The 23,212-nt window shown below is 37.0% G+C and overlaps 1 protein-coding gene across 1 annotated transcript in view; it reads left to right on the top strand.

Moving 5' to 3' along the window:
* The first annotated feature begins 2,527 nt into the window (after nucleotides 1–2,527).
* LOC140172174 (uncharacterized) overlaps nucleotides 2,528–23,212 on the top strand; it is a 43,573-nt gene continuing 22,888 nt past the window's right edge. The window contains exon 1 of the mRNA XM_072195500.1: nucleotides 2,528–2,633. The gene's annotated coding sequence lies outside the window, so the exon portion shown is untranslated. The remainder of the gene's footprint in view (nucleotides 2,634–23,212) is intronic.

Below are 23,212 nucleotides of genomic sequence, written 5' to 3'. Positions count from 1 at the left end.
CCCACCAAAAATCGCTTGCCCCCCCACCTCTCGGACCGCCAAAAATTTTTTGTCCCCCCCCCTTGAACATGCCAAAATTTTGTGATCCCAATTTGCAAACCTAAGATGGTCTAGATGCATGTTGCGAGCGCAGTGAGCAGGAAAATTTGCATATTTAAGCGTTTCCGTACTGTTTTCCTAAGCCTTTTAGAGTGTTTTATTAAAAGGCGCCTTGAATGTGTGCCAAAATCGCTTGCCCCCCTTGGCTTGCCAAAATTGCTTGCCCTCCTTTCGGCTCACCAAAATTTCTTGCCCCCCCCAATTTTACCCTTCCCCAGGGCTCATAATTATTGCACAGCCCTTAGCATTCTGTAATTGGATTCTAGGCAAACAGTTATTTTTGCTGCAAATATAAATACACATATGTTCATTTCAAGCTATTTCAGGTGTTGTGTAATAATGTGTATAGGCCCTACCCACAGGGTGTTGAACTTGATTCTTAAAATGGTATGTCAAAAATTGCTTATCCACCTGGCTGTGCCAAAAATCTTTGCTCCCCCCTTTTGATGTGCCAAAAAACCTGTTCCCCCTTTTTGATGTACTAAAAAATCTCTGCCTCCCCCTTTACACATGCAAGATTGTGGGGAACTCAAATTTAAAACCTTATATTGTCTTATCATATAATGCAAGGGAAGTGAGCACAAATGTGTCCCCAGTTGCCCCCCCCCAATAAAAACCCAAAATTACAATATATTTGAATTTCCCTATTGAAATTAACTTTGCCCCCCCCCCCCTCCAAAACAATTCCTGGCACCACACTGCATGTCACTATGATATCAGTATTAAATATAGCCGTATCAGTACTCAATACAACGAAGTCTGCAATTATTTCTTTTTTCACATATTCAAGAGGATTTTGCAAACAAACTAACCAATGCAATTATGCAGTTGTAGCTGCCTTTATGTTCAAGTTAATTAAATACAAAGGAAATGGTGTGAAAGCATAGTTCATGGCCATTTGGATTTAAGTATGAGATGTCCTGGGGAATTCCCAAAGACTCATTTTTATGCCCATTCTATACAAAGACCCATTTCCGGCCAATATGGATTATTTACTTTGATCAGTATCATACAGAGAAGATATCATACTTTTCCCATAATGCATCTCTCTCATTTCAATCTTCTGTATGCCTACTGATTTGCTATCTATAGTGCAACATGGGTCAATAGTGACAAAATGTAAATGAGCAGAGTACATCCAGATCTTGCAAATTATGTTTATTTCTTGACTTAAACCCATGTTTAGCCAGTCTATTCAGGGGCAGTACAAGTAATCATGTGTAACCCCAGGGTAGTCAATTCTCAAAATGTTCTGCCAAAAAAACCCTTTGACCATGCAAAAAAATCTTTTACCCCCCCCCTTGATGTACCAAAATCTTTGCCCCCTTTTTACACATGCAAGATTTTGGGGAATCCAAATTTAAAACCTTAAATTGTCTTATCATATATATGTGAGTTCAGCAAGCAGGAAATTTGGCACATTAAAACATGCTCCTAATATTTTCCTACACCTTTTTAGGGCATAATATTGAAACAGTGCCCAAAACATCTGTGCCAAAAATCGTCCCCCCCCCCCCCCATTGACCTGCCAAAAAATACTTGCCCCCCCTTTCGACCTGCCAAAATGCTTTAATTGCCCCCACCCATATGGCCTGCCAAAAAATCTTTTCCCCACCATCGGGAGGGGGGGTACACATGCGCTAGGATTTGTTAGGGCTGGAGGGGGACAAAGTGTATATCAGGGGTGACAAAATCAACAAATTTTGAATGGATATTTTTACAATTTTGGGTTTTTACTTTGGGAAACTGGGGGGAAGAGTTCTGACTGGAGGGTCAAAAGGCCAAAGGCCAAAAACAAATTGTTTGGTTGCCCTTCCAAAACAAAAATTTGGAGGGTCGATCGTTAGGTCGATCCTTTTATTATTTTTTTTTTCATGGACTCTTCCTCGAATTTTCCTCCATTTTGAAAAGGCTAGTAATTGACAAATGCTAAGATCATTTTATGGCAAAAAAATTGTGTGTTTTTGGACTGGATTTAAATGGAAATACTACTTTTGCAAAGGATCTTGGGAAGGGTAATAGAAAAAAAATTGGCATCAATTGATCACGTGCACTGTGCCGTCAATAGGGGAATTCCCAGACTTAAACAGCTTTATTACGCCTATGCCGGGCACCTATGAAAAGTAAACCCAGTACTTTTCAACATATTATACATGCCTACCCATTTTATTTTGTTCAAGTAAGAAAGATATGTGACTATTTTGCATAAACTGGCATTTGGGTCACTAATATACATGTACATAATGATTCTGAATTCTGAATATACATGCATGATTCTGAATTTTACATGGCCATATACCATGTGCATGAAAAATTGATTAAATATCAAGCCGCATACCACAGTGTTTATGCTGGAGCAGGCCGGATTGTTACAATTGGGACTGATCACTCGACATTGGATACACCTGCTTGATTATAAAGACAACTTTCAAAATCAAGCACAGTAACCTTATTATTTTTCAGCTCATAGGCTATACTTCAACTCAACTGGTATATAATTTGTGGGTTCTTCCTCAGCACTTGTATGTCGTTTGGTAAGTACATTGTATATTTATTTATTTATATATGGGATTGACAAAACATGTGCCAGTCATAAGATATGGTTTTTGAGATTTGGATACTGATATGTATTTTAAAGGGAGTGTTACTTTTTATCGAGTTTCGAGTTTCGAGTATCGAGTTTCGAGTTTCGAGTTACAATTTTCGAGTTTCGAGTTTCGAGTTCGAGTTTCGAGTTTCGAGTTCGAGTTTCGAGTTTCAAGTTCGAGTTTCGAGTTCGAGTTTCGAGTTTCGAGTTCGAGTTTCGAGTTCGAGTTCGAGTTTCGAGTTCGAGTTTCGAGTTCGAGTTACAATTTTCGAGTTTCGAGTTTCGAGTTTCAAGTTCGAGTTCGAGTTTCGAGTTTCAAGTTCGAGTTTCGAGTTCGAGTTTCGAGTTTCGAGTTCGAGTTCGAGTTCGAGTTTCGAGTTCGAGTTTCGAGTTCGAGTGACAATTTTCGAGTTTCGAGTTTCGAGTTCGAGTTTCGAGTTTCAAGTTCGAGTTTCGAGTTCGAGTTTCGAGTTTCAAGTTCGAGTTTCGAGTTCGAGTTTCGAGTTCGAGTTTCGAGTTCGAGTTTCGAGTTCGAGTTTCGAGTTGCAACCTCAGTATCAACATTGGGATCATAAATATTATCATTATCATCATTCTCATTATCATCATTCTCATTACAAGAAACAAACCTTCTTTTCTAAGCCTTATTGCTTCATAATAACGTTAATGTTTCATAATAATGGTTTATAAAAAGTACGTCTTATGATAGCTTGATTGTTATAATACAATTTTATTTACTGTGTTTATTTGCATTTCAATGTGCCCAGTCCCGCTTTTGTGACGTTCTTTCTTCCTTTCTTGCTTCTTTTCCCTTTGTTTCTTTCTTTCGCCCCTCCTCTTTCTTTCTTTCTTTCTTTCTCTCCCCTTCTTTGAATCTCTCTCTCTCTGTTTTCCTCTTTCTTTCTTTCTCTCTTTTCTTTCTTTCTTTCTTTCTTTCTTTCTTTCTTTCTTTCTTTCTTTCTTTCTTTCTTTCATTCTTTCTCTATTTATTCATTTAATTCTTTCATTCTGTTTCCTTCCTACTGTTTCTTTCTTTGATGATTCAATCTTTCTTTCTTTCTTTCTTTCTTTCATCCTTTCTTTGATGATCATTTCACACACTTTCTTTCACAATGTTCAAGAAAGAAGGAAAGAATTTCGAGTTTGACATTGTGAAAGAACGAGAAAAAAGGAAGAAAGAAAGAAAGAACAAAAGAACGAAAAAAACGGCATTGATGGCGACTAATGGCTTTAGGGAGTTTATTCCATTCCCTTGGGCCAGAGACAGAGAATGTATACCAGCTGCTCTACATGCCCTAGGCTGACTAAGCAGAGTCTTATCGGAAGAAGATCTCAATCCTTCTCTTCCGGAGCACAGGCTGAAAGAAGCTCACAATTAGGGGCACGGCCCTGAGAGCACTTGAAAACATAAAGCAGAAGTTTAAAAAGAACAATTCGGTTCTGGATTGGAAACCAATGCAATTGAATGAGAAGGTTGGAGGTCTAGGTACCAGTTGAGCGAGGGACAGAGAATATCAAACGCACCTTGAGTGATACCATAGAGGATTGCATTACCATAAGATGTAGCAAGGCGAGATGTTAATAAATAAACATTTGTACATAAATTAACACGGAATAAAGCTAAATTAACTTTGAAATATGATTTTCTCAAAATCAATTGATTTTACAAATGATCTACCACAAAAAAAAAAATGTCGAATGATACCAGCCTCTTTCGTCACGCCTAATAATGAAATTGCTGTTGAAATATTAATTTAACCATTTTTACACTCAAACGGTACTCATCGTAGGCCTATGCATGGTTATAAATAAAAATATGTAGGCCTAGGTCTAGGTATAATCATTTTCAAATAAACGCAATCTACAGCTGCTATAATAAGTTCTCAAGAAAGTTTTTATATTTTTTTGCTTACGTTACTTGAATTCAATGTTGTTTATTACTAATTACCCACAAATTTATTTTAACATACGTCAAGTATATTCAAATAATTTACCTTTTTTATTTTGATAATTTCATAATAGTTTAAATCATAACAAACTGACAAAAACAGTTATGTTTTATCATTTCAAACCTTTACACCGCGCGCTACTTGACATGTACATACGGAAGTAAATAAGGGCCATGTGGGTTCGCTTTGTAGCGCAAGAAGTCAGGATCTTGTGATCACAAATCCCGACTTCTTGCGTTCCTGACTTAGCCAGTTTGAAATAAAGAGATAGTAAAGATATAAAAATAAAGAAATAGTTAAGACAACTCAGGATCTCAAGAACTCATGAAATCTGTTCAACTTTCACGGCGTTAGTATTTTAATTGTAAGCCCATCCACTTTAGTTATCTCGAGATCCTATTTTCATGACTTAAAGACAGGAACTCGTGAACTCAAGCCGCGCTTGAGTTCCTGACTTGACTTCAAGTCAGACTTCGTGACTTTAAAGAACATGCTGTTCGAAGAAAATCGAAACTTATTTAGGCCTATATATTTGTTGTTGTTTTTATATAAATATTGAGAACATCCAAAAGTACAAAAAGTTACTACTACAAATTTGGGCAATTTCGACCGTAGCCCTCACCCAGTGTTGCGATTCTCTCATTTCTTCTTCCCCTCAAAAAAAGGCGTACGTGTAACATCTACACAAACAGGCCTATAGGCAGGATTTTGGATATTTTGAACAGCTCAAATTAGCACGAAGAGCTGTCCTTTGTGAAATCTTCTTTTTACTTGGGATCTTCTTTGATATTTTACCCCCCCCTCCATCACCCCTTTTTGGTGGATTTTCGCCCAGTATAAAATTAAAGATAGTTTGTTGAGTATAAATTTCACTGTGCATGTGTTTGAATATAGTTGGGGTTTTTGAAAATTTTACCCATTCATATTTTGACAACTAACCATGCAATGCACAGTGTAAATTGAATCTGTCATCACTGCTCAGCAGGTAGGCCTTATTCCTAATTATTTTGAACATGGAGTTTTAACTCGAAATTTGAACAAACTGAATATCGAGTTTAAACTCGAAATTTGAAAAAATTGAATATCGAGTTTCGAGTTCGAGTTTCGAGTTCGAGTTTCGAGTTCGAGTTTCGAGTTCGAGTTTCGAGTTCGAGTTTCGAGTTCGAGTATCGAGTTCGAGTTTCGAGTTTTATACAAAAATACAAATATCAACTTTAGATGATAAACAACTTTATCATCTAAATCAACTTTAAATGGACGGGTGTGTGCCTACCGGCGTCGAGAAGTAGGGACCTATCGGTATTAAATTATGTTTTTAAAAAAGGGGGTTATATTGGGTACAACAAAAGAATAAAAAATACATTCATACATAAAGATATTTATAAAGCGTCTTTAATATTTATCAAAGCGCTGAACAACGAGAGAAAAGATGTGAAAAAGAAACACAGATGAAGCTAACTGAAAATAGGGGGTGGAATTATTTTACAAAATAACAGGTTTTATTTTTCTGCAGTGCTTAAAATATGTACAGACCCTAGATAATAAACTATCAAAAAGAAAAAAATCAAATCAATAAACTAACCCCCCTGTACATACCCCTGAAGATTTGAAATTAAGGTTGCCGAATTCGGAAGACTTGCACTGTACAAAAGTATAGGGAATTTGTGACCTTCGGAATAAAATTGTTCAAATACAATTTATTTGCACAAATGTGGTTAATTTAAGGGTCTATAATTGTTTGGCATACATAAAAACATATATTGTATGATATTTTGCATTTAATATTCAGTCAACAGAGGGGGGGGGGGGCACATACCCCAGCATGTATTCATTCACACAGATCTCAGTTCATTGAGCTAAGTACTCACTAAAGTCGAAGTTTCTCTGTTTTATATTGTAACTATCCTACTTGGTAAGTAGAACACCAACAGCAGCATTAAAATCACCAATGCTTACTTCAGCCTTCAGATAAACATTCAAGTTGTTGGCAAAGGTAATTAATGGCAGGTTCTTGTAATCCCTTTTCAGTCTACATAATCACTACTTTTTGGTATTGACAGAGCAGTATCCGGGCTTATCGTACTTCAAGAAAAAGTCTTGACACCTTTTCCTCTTCTTCTATTTCACTATCTAGGTTCTGGTCTACCGCATCTGCAGTTGTGAAAGGCCCACCGGGATCTTTCAGTTTCTGAAGATCCTTATTTATGACTGGAATCTAAAACAGGAAGCACTTACCAAGGAAGGTCTAAATGTCAAAGAAATTGCAAATGTTAGGGTGGATAGAAGAAATAAGGATCTTCAGAAACTGAAAGATCTAGGTGGGCCTTTCACAATGATGCAGATGAGGTAGCCTTGATCAAGGCTTCCTCCTTACTTTTTCTCTATTCATGCTCTTCATTGGATCCATGTATAATCAGTGGTAGAAGTAGGCCTATCATATACTGGACTCTCTAACATTTTTAGTCAGGTCAGATTTTTGTGTAGGCATGAGCTAGGGAGGAAGTGTGCCTTGTGGGGTGGGCGTGGTGGCATTTTGCTCAAACACTACCCCTGCAGTGCACAGTATGCCTGGAGTAAAGTAAGATAAGAAAGTCCACTATCTGGCCTCAACAATTCAAATGTCAAATAAATTTTTACAAAGTTATGATGCTAAATAATTATTTCTAAAGAATAACTTTTGAAACAGAAATTTTTGTGGCAAAGCTTCCATGAATTTTACATTCACTAACTATGGACGCCAAAGGACTTGAAACAAGTCTACAGATGAGGTAGACCGACCCGGGGGCATTTCAATATGAAATGTATCATAGATAGTGAAGTCTCCTTCACTATCTATGAATGGATAGGTGTGGGGCTGGCACTTTCACACCAAGTGGCATTCGGTGAGAGCAAAATATAAAAAATATGGGGTCATTGGGTGAGAGTGTGTTTTTTGGCATTCGGTAAGAGCAAAATTTACAAAATATGGGGTTATTGGGTGAGAGACGGACCATTTCGATCTAAATTAGGGAGGCATTGGGTGAGAATATGACCTTTTTTAATGGGGTCGTTGAGTGAGAGCCAAAAGAAGCCTCGAAAATTGATTTTTTTTTTAGTTCTAGGCCTAAATGGCTTCAAATGGCTTGTTATTTCCAAAGAAGTAACAAAATCAGTGATAGATGATGTATTGCTGTCCAAATGGAAATATAAGGGTCTTTGGGTGACAGATCGAAAGGAAATATGGGGTCTTTGGGTGACAGAGCATGTGCTCATAAAAATATGGGATGGGCTGAAAAGGGATTACAAGAACCTGCCATTAATCACCTATGCCAAAATCTTGAAGGTTTATTTGAACAATGTTACATCAAAGGCTGAAGCAAGCATAATTTGGTGATTTTAATGCTGTGATGTTCTACTTTACCAAGTAAGTTAGTTACAAATACAATATAAAACAGAGAAACTTTGACTTTAGTGAGTACTTAGCTCAATGAACTGAGAGTATCTGTGTGAATGTATACATACTGGGGTGTGTGCCCCCCCCCCCGGTTGTTTGAATATTATCATACAATATGTTTTTATGTCTGCCAAACAATTATAGACTCTTAAATTACAACATTAGTGGTAATAAATTGTATTTGCACAATGTTATCCCGAAGGTCACAAATTCCCTATACCTTTGTACAGTGCAAGTCTTCCGAATTCGGCAACCTTAATTTCAAATCTTCAGGGGGTATGTACAGGGGAGTTAGAATTATTTGATTTCAAAATCAAGTTGATTTATATGTTAAGATAGGTCAGCTACATATTTTAAGAGGTGCAGAAAAAAAAGTTGGTGCTAATTCCACCCCCTACTGAAAAGGTGAGTTTTCAGTTTCTTTCTCAAAACTGGCATTGATGGCGACTCACTAATGGCTTTAGGGAGTTTATTCCATTCCCTGAGGAAGGGGGGTGAAGGGGGGTAGCAGAACGTCCAGCCAAACTGATGAAAGTCCAAATCGGTATTTTGCCTCTCTATCCCATAAAAGAGTGTAACGTAGGCCTACCCGTAGGTTATATACATTAAAAACTCTATATTCCGGTTTATTAGTACAAAGCAGTAATATAGATGGATGTGCTTGAAGATTCGGTCATATTGTTCTCCTTTTTTGTATGTCGTATACATGCAGAAATTTCAAATGTTAATTTCATAGAAATTAAAGAAAAAAGTGTAGTTGTCATCCTTGTTGGGTTTTGGTTATGATGCTGCATCTCTGACCATTTTGTGAGAGGTATGTGCACGTATTTCGCGTATGGTGCGTATAGACGCAATCCAGCGTGCATGCACGCTAGTGTCGGAGACGGAGATAACACGTAGTAATTAACTATGATAGGTAGCTCCGAAATAGAAGAGACGCATAGGATTAGAAATCCCCGTCATTTGAGTTTTTTTATAAGAGACTTCATGTTATGGGGAGATCTTCGGTTTCTGTGTCCACTTGATGATTAAGACAAGGTGGGTCGCATGTACTGAGACATGTGACCGGAGTATAGCTGGATACTACGACTCTCAGGCTCCGTTTTGGAGTCTGAAAACTGTTACTCAGTGAAGCATGAATTATATGTGATTCACTAGGGGTTGTTACCTTGTAACATTTAACAGGGTCGAGTCCAGGCTATATAGCAGCTTGCTAGACACGTGTTTCTGGACCATGTAAACGGAATACGATGGTCCTTCATCAGTAGCTTGCTGGAGGCCCTATTTCTTTGGAACCTCTTTGGAGAGCTTGTCTATTCCTGGTTTAGGTGGATGCTTGGGTGACTTTGTGTTTGGTATAGGTCCGTAGGCCTATATCTGTTGCCTCTTCCCTGTGTATATTCGAAGATCTTCGTGAAGTTATAGGCTATCTATTTTGTTGGTGGTGGAGTCATGTTGTCACCTAACAAGGCGTTGCGTAGGCCTATATGTCTTCGTGCATATTTTCTTAATGTTTACAATTAAGAAGAGTTGCTGGATACCTCGTCTCTTCAAAATCTTCAGATTGAGATATCTATTGTATGTTGGTGGATTCAGTATCTGAATCCTCGATGGCTACAAATTTGTTGAAACCCCTACTCTCTGTTTCCAGTTCTTGAAGTTGTTGTAAGGTGGGTGAGGCGGGAGGGTGCCCTCGTACCCCATGAAGTCCTCATAAGTGTGATCATCTTCTTCTGGAGATGGAAGTTTGGCCTTTACTAGTGAGTCCCGCAGGTTCTCAGCTCTGCTGTAGGCTATCATTGGTGGTTTGGGGAATGTTATTTTCAGCTTCTGATTGTTGCTGATAATATTCCAATGTTTCTGTATAGCCTGTTTTATGCGCTTGCCCGCGAAATGCGGGGCATATTTGGTTTTGAAAACCAAAGGTATTTCTCGAGATTTTGGTTTCTCCTCGAGGAATAAATCGCGGTCTTCAAAGTTGATTGAGGAACCCGCCTTGAGAAGTTCAGCTTCGCTGTAGCCTCTGGTGGAAAGTTTCTCCATGAAGAAATCTTTCTTTTCCAAGAATGTTTCATAGTTGTTATTATTTCTTGCGTATCGCATGACTTCAGCGCGTACGAAACCATCGAAAACTGGCTGTGGGTGGCATGATGATCTATGTAAGAATTGTCCTGTCTCTGTTTTCTTTGTATGACATTTGATGTCCAGGATACCTTTCTCTTTAAAGCGTTTGCCTTTGTATATGACCAGGTCTAGGAATTGGATGGTGTCCTCGGAAGCTTCATATGTAAACTTCAGAGTGTCGTGGAAGGTGTTCACCTGCTGGACGAAAGTTTGTAGGTCTTCTAAACTTCCCGTCCAGAAAACTAACGTGTCATCCATATACCTGTATAAGGTGTGGATGTGTGTAGTCGATTGTAAGATCTTGTTTTCCAATTCATGGACTACAAGGTTACATATGCTACCTGATGATCTTTGGCCCATAGGTACCCCTGAGGTTTGTAGGAAGTATTCGTCATTGAATTCAAAAGAATTCCTGTATAACACCAGGCGTAGGAGTTCTGCCATGTATTTCATATCTGGAATGATTGGGTCGTAATCAAAAGGGTCCAGATTTGCGAGTGTCTCCAAAGTAACTCGAAAAGCTTGATCTTGTGGGACCGATGTGAACATCGAAACCACATCCAGACTGGCTAAAATGATGCCTTGAGGTAGAGTCAAGTTTTCGATCTTCCTGATGGTGTCCCCTGTATCCTTCAGGTAAGTGGGTTGGGATCTCACCACTGGTAGAAGGTAGAAGTCTATGAGTTCTGAGGCCCTCTCCAGTGGAGAGGAGCAGTTGGAGACAACTGGTCTTCTTACAAATCGTACTCCTGGTGGAGGGGTTTTGTGGACTTTAGGTAGCATGAAGAAAACCGGGGTTCTCATTTGCCCATTAAATGGGTCCAGGTAGTCTGTCAAAGCTATGTCGATTTGTTTTTCAACATACATTTCGCAGGCTAGACTGTGTAGCATGTCTGCTGTAGCCTTTGTTGGGTTATAATCTAGTTTTAGGTACTGGTCATTTCTACTTAGTTGTCGGTATCCCTCTTCTAGGTAGTGTTGCTTAGATATTACTGCTATACCTCTACCTTTGTCGTAGGGTTTGAGTATTATCTGAGTGTTTTTCTTCAGAGTTTCCCATGCCCTTTTCTCATTTGGGTTATAGTTGGGTTTGACTTTCTTGGTTGGGATTTCGGACAGTTCCACTTTAAGATTCTCGAAAAAATCTTCCAGGTCATTGCACATGGTGGGACCTGGTTGCCATTGCGATGGAAGTCTGAACTTGTGTCTTTCAGGCCATTTACTGAGTGAGGCGTGGTACCTTATTCTCATAATTCTTATGAGGTCATTACAATCACGCATGATGGCGTTTTTGCTCGGTTTGTCGGGAGTAGGGATGAACCCAAGACCTTTGGATAGAGCTAGGATTTGGTCGTCCGAAAGCTCATAGTCCGATAGGTTAGTAATGAAAGCCGAGGCTCTCTCTATTTCTTGATGTTTTTCTTTAATTTCTGCGTGTTCTTGTGGTTTAGTCTTGAGCACCGTGATGTTTTCTTAATTTTCCTTTGGTGGAGGGTGCGTTTGACTCTGTTGTTCCTCGCCATGTGAGAAAAGCCGCTATCTTTCTGTATAGCAAAGGCCCTGATCCTGATAATTGATTAATTTGTTAAAGAAAAAAAGTTTTTAAACTTATTTTTAAAACAAATTAGTTAATTGATTAACTTTTGAGTCCGTGGACTACAAAATCAATCTTTTTTACGTGTCTTGTTGCTCTAGTAATTTAATATAGTGAGGGAAGGGTGATGGTGATATGTACGCTTCCGTTAGAAACCTCCGTTCTGAGGAAGGGGGGTGAAGGGGGGTAGCAGAACGTCCAGCCAAACTGATGAAAGTCCAAATCGGTATTTTGCCTCTCTATCCCATAAAAGAGTGTAACGTAGGCCTACCCGTAGGTTATATACATTAAAAACTCTATTTTCCGGTTTATTAGTACAAAGCAGTAATATAGATGGATGTGCTTGAAGATTCGGTCATATTGTTCTCCTTTTTGTGTCGTATGTCGTATGTTATATATTATGGGCCCCAGGGCCCCAAATGTTAAAACAAGGGGCAACAGATTGACAAGGCTAGCTATAAAACTACAAGGGCACTAGAGCTCATATGTGGCACATGTATGGGCCCTAAGTTGAAAATTGCCTTTTGCCCATTTTTTTGGCCCCAGATGTTCAATTAAGTCTAGGGGCCCCAGAGGCCCAAATGTTAAATCAAAGGGCCGGTCGTTTCTCAGCAAATAAAGGAGCTACAGGGTTCAGATTTGGTACACTAATAGGTCTTTAGCATTATATTGTTATATGTATATATGAGACCCCATGCGTCACATAATATGGGCCCCAGGGCCCCAAAAGCTAAAACATAGGGCCGGTCGTTATTCAATAAAGAAAGCAGCTACAATGTCCAGCTTGAGTCTGCTGATAGCACTTGAGAATTATATTTCAACATACGCACATGAGCCCCATAAGTCAAATATTATGGGCCCCGGGCCCCAAATGTTAAAGCAAAGGCCCGGCCGTTTTTCATCAAATAAAGCAACTTTAGAACTCAGAGTTTGTTCACAGATTACACCTGAGAATTATATTGTTATATGTACATATGAGCCCCATATGTCACACCATTGGCCCCAGGGCCCAAAATGCTAAAACATACGGCCAGCCGTTACTCAGTAAATAAAGCAGCTACAGTGCCCAGCTTGAGTCTACTGATAGCACTTGAGAATTATACTTCAACATATGTACATGAGCCTCATAAGTCAAATATTATGGGCCCCAGGGACCCAAATGTTAAAAAAGGGCCGTCCGTTTATCATCAAATAAAGCAGCTTCAGGGCTCAGAGTTTGTACACAGATTGCACCTGAGAATTATATTGTTAATAACACCCATCCCATCCCACCCCATACACGTAGACTAAACAGATTCACAGACAATAGCGTAATTATAATATAGATAACATAAACGTTACGGCTGTTCCAGTTAAATTACATACCCATTGGCTGTTCTATTTAATTTACATACTCCCTCTGGAACGGCCACAAAATAGGCTGTTCCATTTAATTTACATACTCCCTCTGAAATGGCTTTCCCCTAATCAAATTGCATATTGTGAATTTCAATAGCGTATTATAATAATTATATATGGTGATTGGAAATACTATGTGTGAAGCGTTAAGACTGTTCCATTTAAATTACATACCTTTGGCTGTTCCATTTAATTTACATACTCTCTCTGAAATGGTCCCAAAATAGCTGTTCCATTAGATTTACATACTCCCTCTGAAATGGCTGTTCCATTTAATTTACACACTCCCTCTGGAATAGCTTTCCCCTAATCAAATTGCGTATTGGCATTCGGTGAGAGCAAATATAAAAAATATGGGGTCATTGGGTGAGAACATGACCTTTTTAAAATGGAATCTTTGGGTGAGAGCCGAAATAGCGCAACAGAAACCTTAAAAATCGAATTTCTAGTTCTAAATGGCTTCAAATTTCTTTGTTTTTTCAAAATAAGTAACAAAATCAGTGATAAATGAGTTGCTGTTCAAATTGAACTAGCAAGGGTCTTTGGGTGACAGATCATATGAAAAAATAGGTGGTCTTCGGGTGACAGAGCATGTGTTCGTTAAAAAATATGGGGTCTTTGGGTGACAGCGACGCTGAAAAGGGGGTCTTAACAGCCCTACATACGCGTCACCTCCAATGTTGGAGCTCCCCCCGGGTCAGGGCCGTGTCACTAATTGTGAGCTTCCTTCAGCCTGTTCTCCCGGAAGAGAAGGATCAAGATCTTCTTCCGATAAGACTCTGCTTAGTCAGCCTAGGGCACGTAGAGCAGCTGGTATACCTTCTCTGTGTCTGGCCCGAGGGAATGGAATAAACTCCCTAAAGCCATTAGTGAGTCGCCATCAATGCCAGTTTTCAGAAAGAAACTGAAAACTCACCTTTTCAGTTAGCTTCTTCTGTGTTTCTTTTTCACATCTTTTCTCTCGTTGTTCAGCGCTTTGATAAATATTAAAGACGCTTTATAAATATCTTTATGTTTGAATGTATTTTTTATTCTTTTGTTGTACCCAATATAACCCCCTTTTTTAAAAACATAATTTAATACCGATAGGTCCCTACTTCTCGACGCCGGTAGGCACACACCCGTCCATTTAAAGTTGATTTAGATGATAAAGTTGTTTATCATCTAAAGTTGATATTTGTACTTTTGTTTAAAACTCGAAACTCGAACTCGAAACTCGAACTCGAAACTCGAACTCGAAACTCGAACTCGAAACTCGATATTCAATTTGTTCAAATTTCGAGTTTAAACTCGATATTCAGTTTGTTCAAATTTCGAGTTAAAACTCCATGTTCAAAATAATTAGGAATAAGGCCTACCTGCTGAGCAGTGATGACAGATTCAATTTACACTGTGCATTGCATGGTTAGTTGTCAAAATATGAATGGGTAAAATTTTCAAAAACCCAAACTATATTCAAACACATGCACAGTGAAATTTGTACTCAACAAACTATCTTTAATTTTATACTGGGCGAAAATCCACCAAAAAGGGGTGATGGAGGGGGGGGGGGGGTAAAATATCAAAGAAGATCCCAAGTAAAAAAAGATTTCACAAAGGACTGCTCTTCGTGCTAATTTGAGCTGTTCAAAATATCCAAAATCCTGCCTACAGGCTTGTTTGTGTAGATGTTACACGTACGCCTTTTTTTGAGGGCTACGGTCGAAATTGCCCAAATTTGTAGTAGTAACTTTTTGTACTTTTGGATGTTCTCAATATTTATATAAAAACAACAACAAATATATAGGCCTAAATAAGTTTCGATTTTCTTCGAACAGCATGTTCTTTAAAGTCATGAAGTCTGACTTGAAGTCAAGTCAGGAACTCAAGCGCGGCTTGAGTTCACGAGTTCCTGACTTTAAGTCATGAAAATAGGATCTCGAGATAAATAAAGTGGATGGGCTTACAATTAAAATACTAACACCGTGAAAGTTGAACAGATTTCATAAGTTCTTGAGATCCTGAGTTGTCTTAACTATTTCTTTATTTTTATATCTTTACTATATCTTTATTTCAAACTGGCTAAGTCAGGAACGCAAGAAGTCGGGATTTGTGATCACAAGATCCTGACTTCTTGCAATACAAAGCGAACCCACATGGCCCTTATTTACTTCCGTATGTACATGTCAAGTGGCGCGCGGTGTATAGGTTTGAAAAGATAAAACATAACTGTTTTTGTCAGTTTGTTATGATTTAAACTATTCTGAAATTATCAAAATAAAAAAGGTAAATTATTTGAATATACTTGACGTATGTTAAAATAAATTTGTGGGTAATTAGTAATAAACAACATTGAATTCAAGTAACGTAAGCAAAAAATATAAAAACTTTCTTGAGAACTTATTATAGCAGCTGTAGATTGCGTTTATTTGAAAATGATTATACCTAGACCTAGGCCTACATATTTTTATTTATAACCATGCATAGGCCTACGATGAGTACCGTTTGAGTGTAAAAATGGTTAAATTAATATTTCAACAGCAGTTTCATTATTAGGCGTGACGAAAGAGGCTGGTATTATTCGACATTTTTTCGTTTGTGGTAGATCATTTGTAAAATCAATTGATTTTGAGAAAATCATATTTCAAAGTTAATTTAGCTTTATTCCGTGTTAATTTATGTACAAATGTTTATTCATTAACATCTCGCCTTGCTACATCGTATGGTAATGCAATCCTCTATGGTATCACTCAAGGTGCGTTTGATATTCTCTGTCCCTCGCTCAACTGGTACCTCCAACCTTCTCATTCAATTGCATTGGTTTCCAATCCAGAACCGAATTATTCTTTTTAAACTTCTGCTTTATGTTTTCAAGTGCTCTCAGGGCCGTGCCCCTAATTGTGAGCTTCTTTCAGCCTGTGTGCTCCCGGAAGAGAAGGATTGAGATCTTCTTCCGATAAGACTCTGCTTAGTCAGCCTAGGGCATGTAGAGCAGCTGGTATACCTTCTCTGTCTCTGGCCCAAGGGAATGGAATAAACTCCCTAAAGCCATTAGTGAGTCGCCATCAATGCCATTTTTTTCGTTCTTTTGTTCTTTTGTTCTTTTGTTCTTTCTTTCTTTCTTTCTTTCTTTCTTTTTCTTTCGTTCTTTCACAATGTCAAACTCGAAATTCTTTCCTTCTTTCTTGAACATTGTGAAAGAAAGTGTGTGAAATGATCATCAAAGAAAGGATGAAAGAAAAAAAGAAAGATTGAATCATCAAAGAAAGAAATAGTAGGAAGGAAACAGAATGAAAGAATTAAATGAATAAATAGAGAAAGAAAGAAAGAAAGAAAGAAAGAAAGAAAGAAAGAAAGAAAGAAAGAAAGAAAGAAAAAGGAGGGCGAAAGAAAGAAACAAAGAGAAAAGAAGCAAGAAAGGAAGAAAGAACGTCACAAAAGCGGGACTGGGCACATTGAAATGCAAATAAACACAGTAAATAAAATTGTATTATAACAATCAAGCTATCATAAGACGTACTTTTCATGAACCATTATTATGAAACATTAACGTTATTATGAAGCAATAAGGCTTAGAAAAGAAGGTTTGTTTCTTGTAATGAGAATGATGATAATGACAATGATGATAATGATAATATTTATGATCCAATGTTGATACTGAGGTTGCAACTCGAAACTCGAACTCGAAACTCGAAACTCGAACTCGAAACTCGAACTCGAAACTCGAACTCGAAACTCGAACTCGAAACTCGAACTCGAAACTCGAACTCGAAACTCGAACTCGAACTCGAAACTCGAACTCGAAACTCGAACTCGAAACTCGAACTCGAAACTCGAAACTCGAACTCGGAACTCGAACTTGAAACTCGAAACTCGAACTCGAAACTCAAACTTGAAACTCGAAACTCGAACTCGAAACTCGAACTTGAAACTCGAAACTCGAACTCGAAACTCGAAACTCGAAAATTGTAACTCGAAACTCGATACTCGAAACTCGATAAAAAGTAACACTCTTTTAAAGGAGACTTCACTGATTGATTTATTATTATTTTCCTCATTTTACTGCATCTATGTCCCAGATCTAGGTGTGTTGTCATGGTCATTGAAACTGATTTAATTTCCAGAATGTTTTGTGCAGAAATTTAAATGGTCCAGACATCTTACCAATTTCATAGAAGCTGCTTCAAAATTAAAATTAAAATATGCAAATGATAATTTATCTCAACATTTTTTCACAGCAATTTTTAGAAAATTGTATTCTCATATCAAATTAGCTTACGATTTACAGTATAAAAAATTAATTGCTAACAGATTGTTAAGAGGATTATGTTCTCATGCATTTTACAATTTTAGATCTATAATATGGTTTATGTTTTAAATATTGGAAGTGAATTACATTAAAATACAGACAACTGAATTAGGGTACCCATTATTGTTACTCCTGTATATCCTAAACAAAGACATGTACATTGGCACAGTATACATCACCGATAGTTGTGGTATTTGTTCTGTTGGCATTATTAGCTAATTGAAGTAGTACAACATTGTTTTCCGAGAATATTTTTCATCATTTTTGATAAATTTAAGTTAATTTCTATCTTCAATTGACTGTTTTACTTCATTTGTAATGCTTCTACACCTTTTGGATTCAATTAAACACCTCTATGATGTCATTTTATCTGTTGCTAAAAATAATTTTCAAGGTGCAGAAATCAACAGGTTTTTCCCCATGATTTTACCAAATTTTTTATTTGAAATTTTCTCATCTGAAAACATGTTTTGATTTTTGAGACATAGTATTATTATTTTAGCCTAGTATGTAGCTGTATAAATCATTAACTTATGATGGTGGTGATGATGATGATATGACGATGATGAAAACTTATCATGGTACAGTGACATATATGTGACACAGTACAAGTGAAAAAAAATATACAAATTTCAAACACAATTTAACACAGAATGATACAACGGCATCTTATACATAGCACAATTCCAAGAAATTTGAACATGGAATGCAATTTACAAAAATATGAATATTTTAGGCCTATGTCAGGAAACTTCCCAGTTTACATTGACCAAGGAAGGTCAATGTTTAAAGGAGGAAAAATCAAACCTGTCATTGTACATAAATTTTCATGCATAAAATATATTCTAATTTATATTTATAAGTATAAAATATATTTAAATTGTGCAAAGGACCGGGGCAAAGGAGAGGAGATCTTTAAAAAAAACATTTGTAAATACTTTCTTCTCAAAATAGCAATACAACAATTAATACTTTTGGTTCTACATGATGATGTACGTGCAGGAATAGAGACCTGCATATTTTTAGTATTTAGGGAAATCCCATCTGATTTCTAGTTTGGGAATCCCCACTTCAGTGTCTACGTGGCAAGACTGACGGTGCCATATGTCACCACTCAAATATATGCACATTGAGACTGAATGTTTGAACAAGTGCATTCGAGATCGATACAGAATAAAGAGTATATGCCAGACACAATTGTATATAGATTATTCAAATAGATTATTTTCTAGTTTATGGGTAATTTTTCTAAACTTCCGTATTTATATATTGGTGTGGGTGCAACCCCGGGGTGCAACTGCGATTTCCCACAGTCAGATTTTTATTTCAACTTATTCAATTATTAAAAATAACCCTTGATATATAGAAGAAAAACAGTTGGAGATGTCCTACTCACAGTTCATTAGCATAGCTACAAGAGGCCAGTCGAATGCAGATCTGTCGGAACATGCTTTTCAATACGGAATAAATGCTAACCTCATCGTGACATCATCCAAGCAGCAAAGTTCATTTCCCATTGAAAAAGCGTTATCTGACTGATCTGCAGTCGACCATTCTGATAAAGGTGTTTTTTTTTGGGGGGGGGAGGGTGTACTTCCATGTTGAAGTATATGGCCCATTCTCAGTGAATGGGGTCAATTGCATACAAATTTAAGTAACATTGTAGAAACTTGTCTTAAAATTTGGAAGCAGTGCGATCAGATCTATGCAAAAAATAATTATGTTACCATTTTTACAAAGTCTTTTAAAGGAAACTGGGAAGTGCCTTCAGGAAATGTTTGTATTGCTATATGGTTCAATAGCAGGGGCGTATACAGAACTTCAGCAACCGGGGGGGCACAAATTTCTTTTTGAGCTAAAAAGGAAACATGTAAATATAACATATTGAAGCTTAAATTGCCAAATATGGTTTAAATTGGTTCAAATTCACACAAAGCGCACCTAAATTTTTTTTTTAAAGCTGAATTGTCAATATATGAGATCAATTTGGTCAAAATTTACATGCAGACAGGCGTTTCTCCAGTCTTTTTTTCTCCAATTTCTCTGCTCTTTTTTTTTGTTTTTGATGGGGGGTGCATGCCTGTTTACAAAGGGTTGTATGCACCACTGAATAGTGAACTAAAATAAGCAATCAATACTATACATATTCTATGTCAGTAATATTTTCGGTGGGTACAGACATCGCTAAGTTATGGTAATCTAAATTATTGAGGATGAAATAGGCCTAGATCCTGACTTCAACAAATTATGGAAAAGAAAATGCTGACAAATCTTTCATAATAAGATGACACAGATCATGTCTTTTTATATATATGTATTTAAAGATAATGGATATCTAACTTATTTTCAGTGTTGGGAAAAATCACAGTGAACATTGTGTTCTTTTTACTTTTTCTTGCTTCAAACGTTGCAGGTAATGTGTTATAATATTACTCTATAACAGGAATAGACAAATGATATATATCATTTTGTTGTTTCTCTTCAAGAATGGAGTGTCATATTGTCTAATATGATCAACAATTCATACACTCCTATTATACTATTATACTATAGGCCATGTCTTTCTAGGGCCCTTGGTTTTCCACTTTCGTAATCCCCTCTTGGACAGAACATGAAAACACAACAAAGTAAAGATATGTCTGAATTAATATCCAAAAAGTTCACACATTTTACTTTCCACATTTATGAGTTATTTAGGGTTAAAAATGTGTTTTTTCTATTGTAGATGACTTAATATTATGGTTCTTTAATGTTAAGCTATTTCAAGATCCACTAGTATGCCCACTACCGGGGTAGTAGCAATTTTATCTATTTCAATGCAGAAAAATGTGGAAAGAAAAAAGGGTAGATGCCTCATTTAAGACATCACGATATGGTAATGACATGTAAATGAGGTAATCATTACCATATCGTGATCCCTTAAATGAGGCATCTACCGAAAAAAGCAAGGTACACCAACTTGATGTGGGAAAACAAGTAAAATGCAGACTAGACCGTGTGCAGGGGGACAAAAACAGCAAATGTGGGCATAAGAAGTAGGCAAAGTTTGATAGCCAAAAATTACCAGTTCCAAGGCCCACAGAAGTACTAAACCTGCAAAAACAATAAGGATCAATGGGAATACAAAAGTGCACTAGAATGAGTGATGAAAATCATGGTGCATAAACAGGCACGCTAAGCCAAACAACCAGTGTAGGCACAAAAACAGGCAAAGTTCGATGGCCAAAAATTGCCAATTCCAGAGCCCGCAAAAGTGTCAGGAAAACAGTACAAATGTACACTGGAAGTGACGAAAATCACTGTGCACATAGCATTCAAACAAAACCACACAGACATACAAAACCAAACAGACAAAAAAAAAAACCCAGAAAAATGTGACTAAAATGATTTTATTTTTACTGCATTGAAATTAGTCAAATTGACTAAGATAATTGCTGCTGCCATGGAAACCAAGCTACCAATGGATCTACAAATAGTTTAAAATGAAAGTACTGTAATATATCCATAATATTAATGAAGTTCCCACTTTCCAGATACTAAAAAGTTTAGCCTAATAATTATTGGAAAATGACAAGATCATGCATATTTCAGTCCACCTGTGATCATTAAAAGGCCCAATAGATCAAAAACTGTAGCTCACAAACATTCATTGTCATTAACTTTTTTGTTCCAAAACAACTAGGTTGACATAATGACACACTTTTTAAGTCAATAAGATATATATTTACTTTGTCCCCATGCAAATATTACTTTTTAGGTCAAAAATAGCCAAAATAGAAAACAATATGATTTTTGTCAGTTTGTAATGAGTTGTACTGTGACATTTTTATTCACCAGCGTTGGGAATCCATGTGACATGTAACATCTACAAATACATTAGAAATGAAATTTCTACTCAATTTATTTATATTAAAGTTATAGGTGTAGCTATTTTAATATTTGACATTTTTGGGCAAAAATGGTCAAAAAATTTGGATATTAATTCAGACATATCTTTACTCTTGATTTGTTATGTTTTCATGTTTCATTTTGAGGGGACAAAATTTCCAAAATACTCCAGACACTTGATTGATACATAAAAGTGGTTTTAAGGCCGAAATTCGGCCAAATAACGAAGTTCAAAATTTTTAAATTTTTGGGCCAAAATTTTTGAAGGTGCAAAAATGGTCTGAAATTACTCTAGTACCCTTGATGCAGAAAAACATATTATTCAACGTTATAACGAATTGTCTAATTTCTAATCTCGAGCCGACCTCACCATGCTGTCCTAAATGTTATCCTGGCCAAGGACACTGATTAATGTAAATTCAACCCATAGTTATTTTATCTACTTTTGCCAGCATTCAACCTGTTCAATGTGATTTATGCCTATTTTTAATCAAATTCCGAAATAAGGGAATATCCCCCTCAGACCCCCCCCCCCTGCATATACATAACAAGTGGTCGCTTTCGCTTCTGTTTATGATACACTTTATGTTTTAAGCCTATAAAACAGTATTATAATAGTCAATAATAGTTTACGAATGGCTTCAACTTGTTCTAACTAACATTTTACACAATGGCCCTAATAGTGTCAAATTCATACACCAAATGGCTTCAATTGGGCCTTCATTTGCAAAATTTTCCAACTTCTAGGGGGGAACAACCCACCTAAGACACCCCCCCCTCCTTGGGTATCATTAAGAAGTTGCCCTTTTCGCTAACTGCTTTGGACAACCGGCACTTCATACAATAATAATTAATAGTGAAGCACAAATGGCTTCAATTAGGCCATCATTTTCACAAATTTTTGGCTTTTTCAAACTAAAATTGTACACAATAATAGTGCCAAAATGGTCCACCAAATGGCTTCAATTAGGTCTTCATTTTGTAAAAGTTTCTCAGACACCCCTACGTTGCGAAGGCGCAACATGCGGTGCTGTCGCGCCAAAGTATCAATGACTAATAATTCAGTGTCATTGTGTCCCCCCACATTCAAAAATGGATTTATGCCCCCCATACAAAAACACCATAGCTACGCTAATGAACTGTGAGTAGCACATCTCCAACTGTTTTTCTTCTATATATCAAGGGTTATTTTTAATAATTCAATAAGTTTAAATAAAAATATGACTGTCGAAAATCGCAGTTACACCCCGTGGTTGCACCCACACCAATATATAAATACAGGAATTTAAAAAAATTACCCATGAACTGGAAAATGTACAATTGTGTCTGGCATACTCTTTATTCTGTATCAATCTCGAATGCACTTGTTCAAACATTCAATCTCAATGTACATGTATATGTGACATGATCTGGTCCATGGGGGCCAAAGTAGGCATTTTTGAAAATTGAGTTACGATAATTATCACCTTATACAGACATTAGGCTATCATATAATGAAAACACCAAAGGTCTAGCATACTTGGTTCATAAGTTATGAAGTTTTATGATGTGTATTTTCTTATGTATTTTATTGTTTTTTACTCCATATTTTTGCCTTTATCTCAATTTCAAATTTGCCGCCTTTGGCCCCCATGGACCAGATCATGTCACATATATTTACATGTATTTGAGTCGTGACATGGCACCGCCAGTCTTGCCACATGGACACCGAAGTGGGGAATCCCAAACTAGAAATCAGATGGGATTTCCCTAAATACTAAAATATGCAGGTCTCTATTCCTGCACATACATCATGTTGAACCAAAAGTATTAATTGTTTTATTGCTATTTTGAGAAGAAGGTATTTCCAAAT

Source organism: Amphiura filiformis, chromosome 15, assembly GCF_039555335.1.
Source record: "Amphiura filiformis chromosome 15, Afil_fr2py, whole genome shotgun sequence".
Classification (NCBI taxonomy): Eukaryota; Metazoa; Echinodermata; class Ophiuroidea; order Amphilepidida; family Amphiuridae; genus Amphiura; species Amphiura filiformis.
Note: the sequence above shows the minus strand (reverse complement) of the source record. Positions and strands in the feature narration are given on the sequence as shown.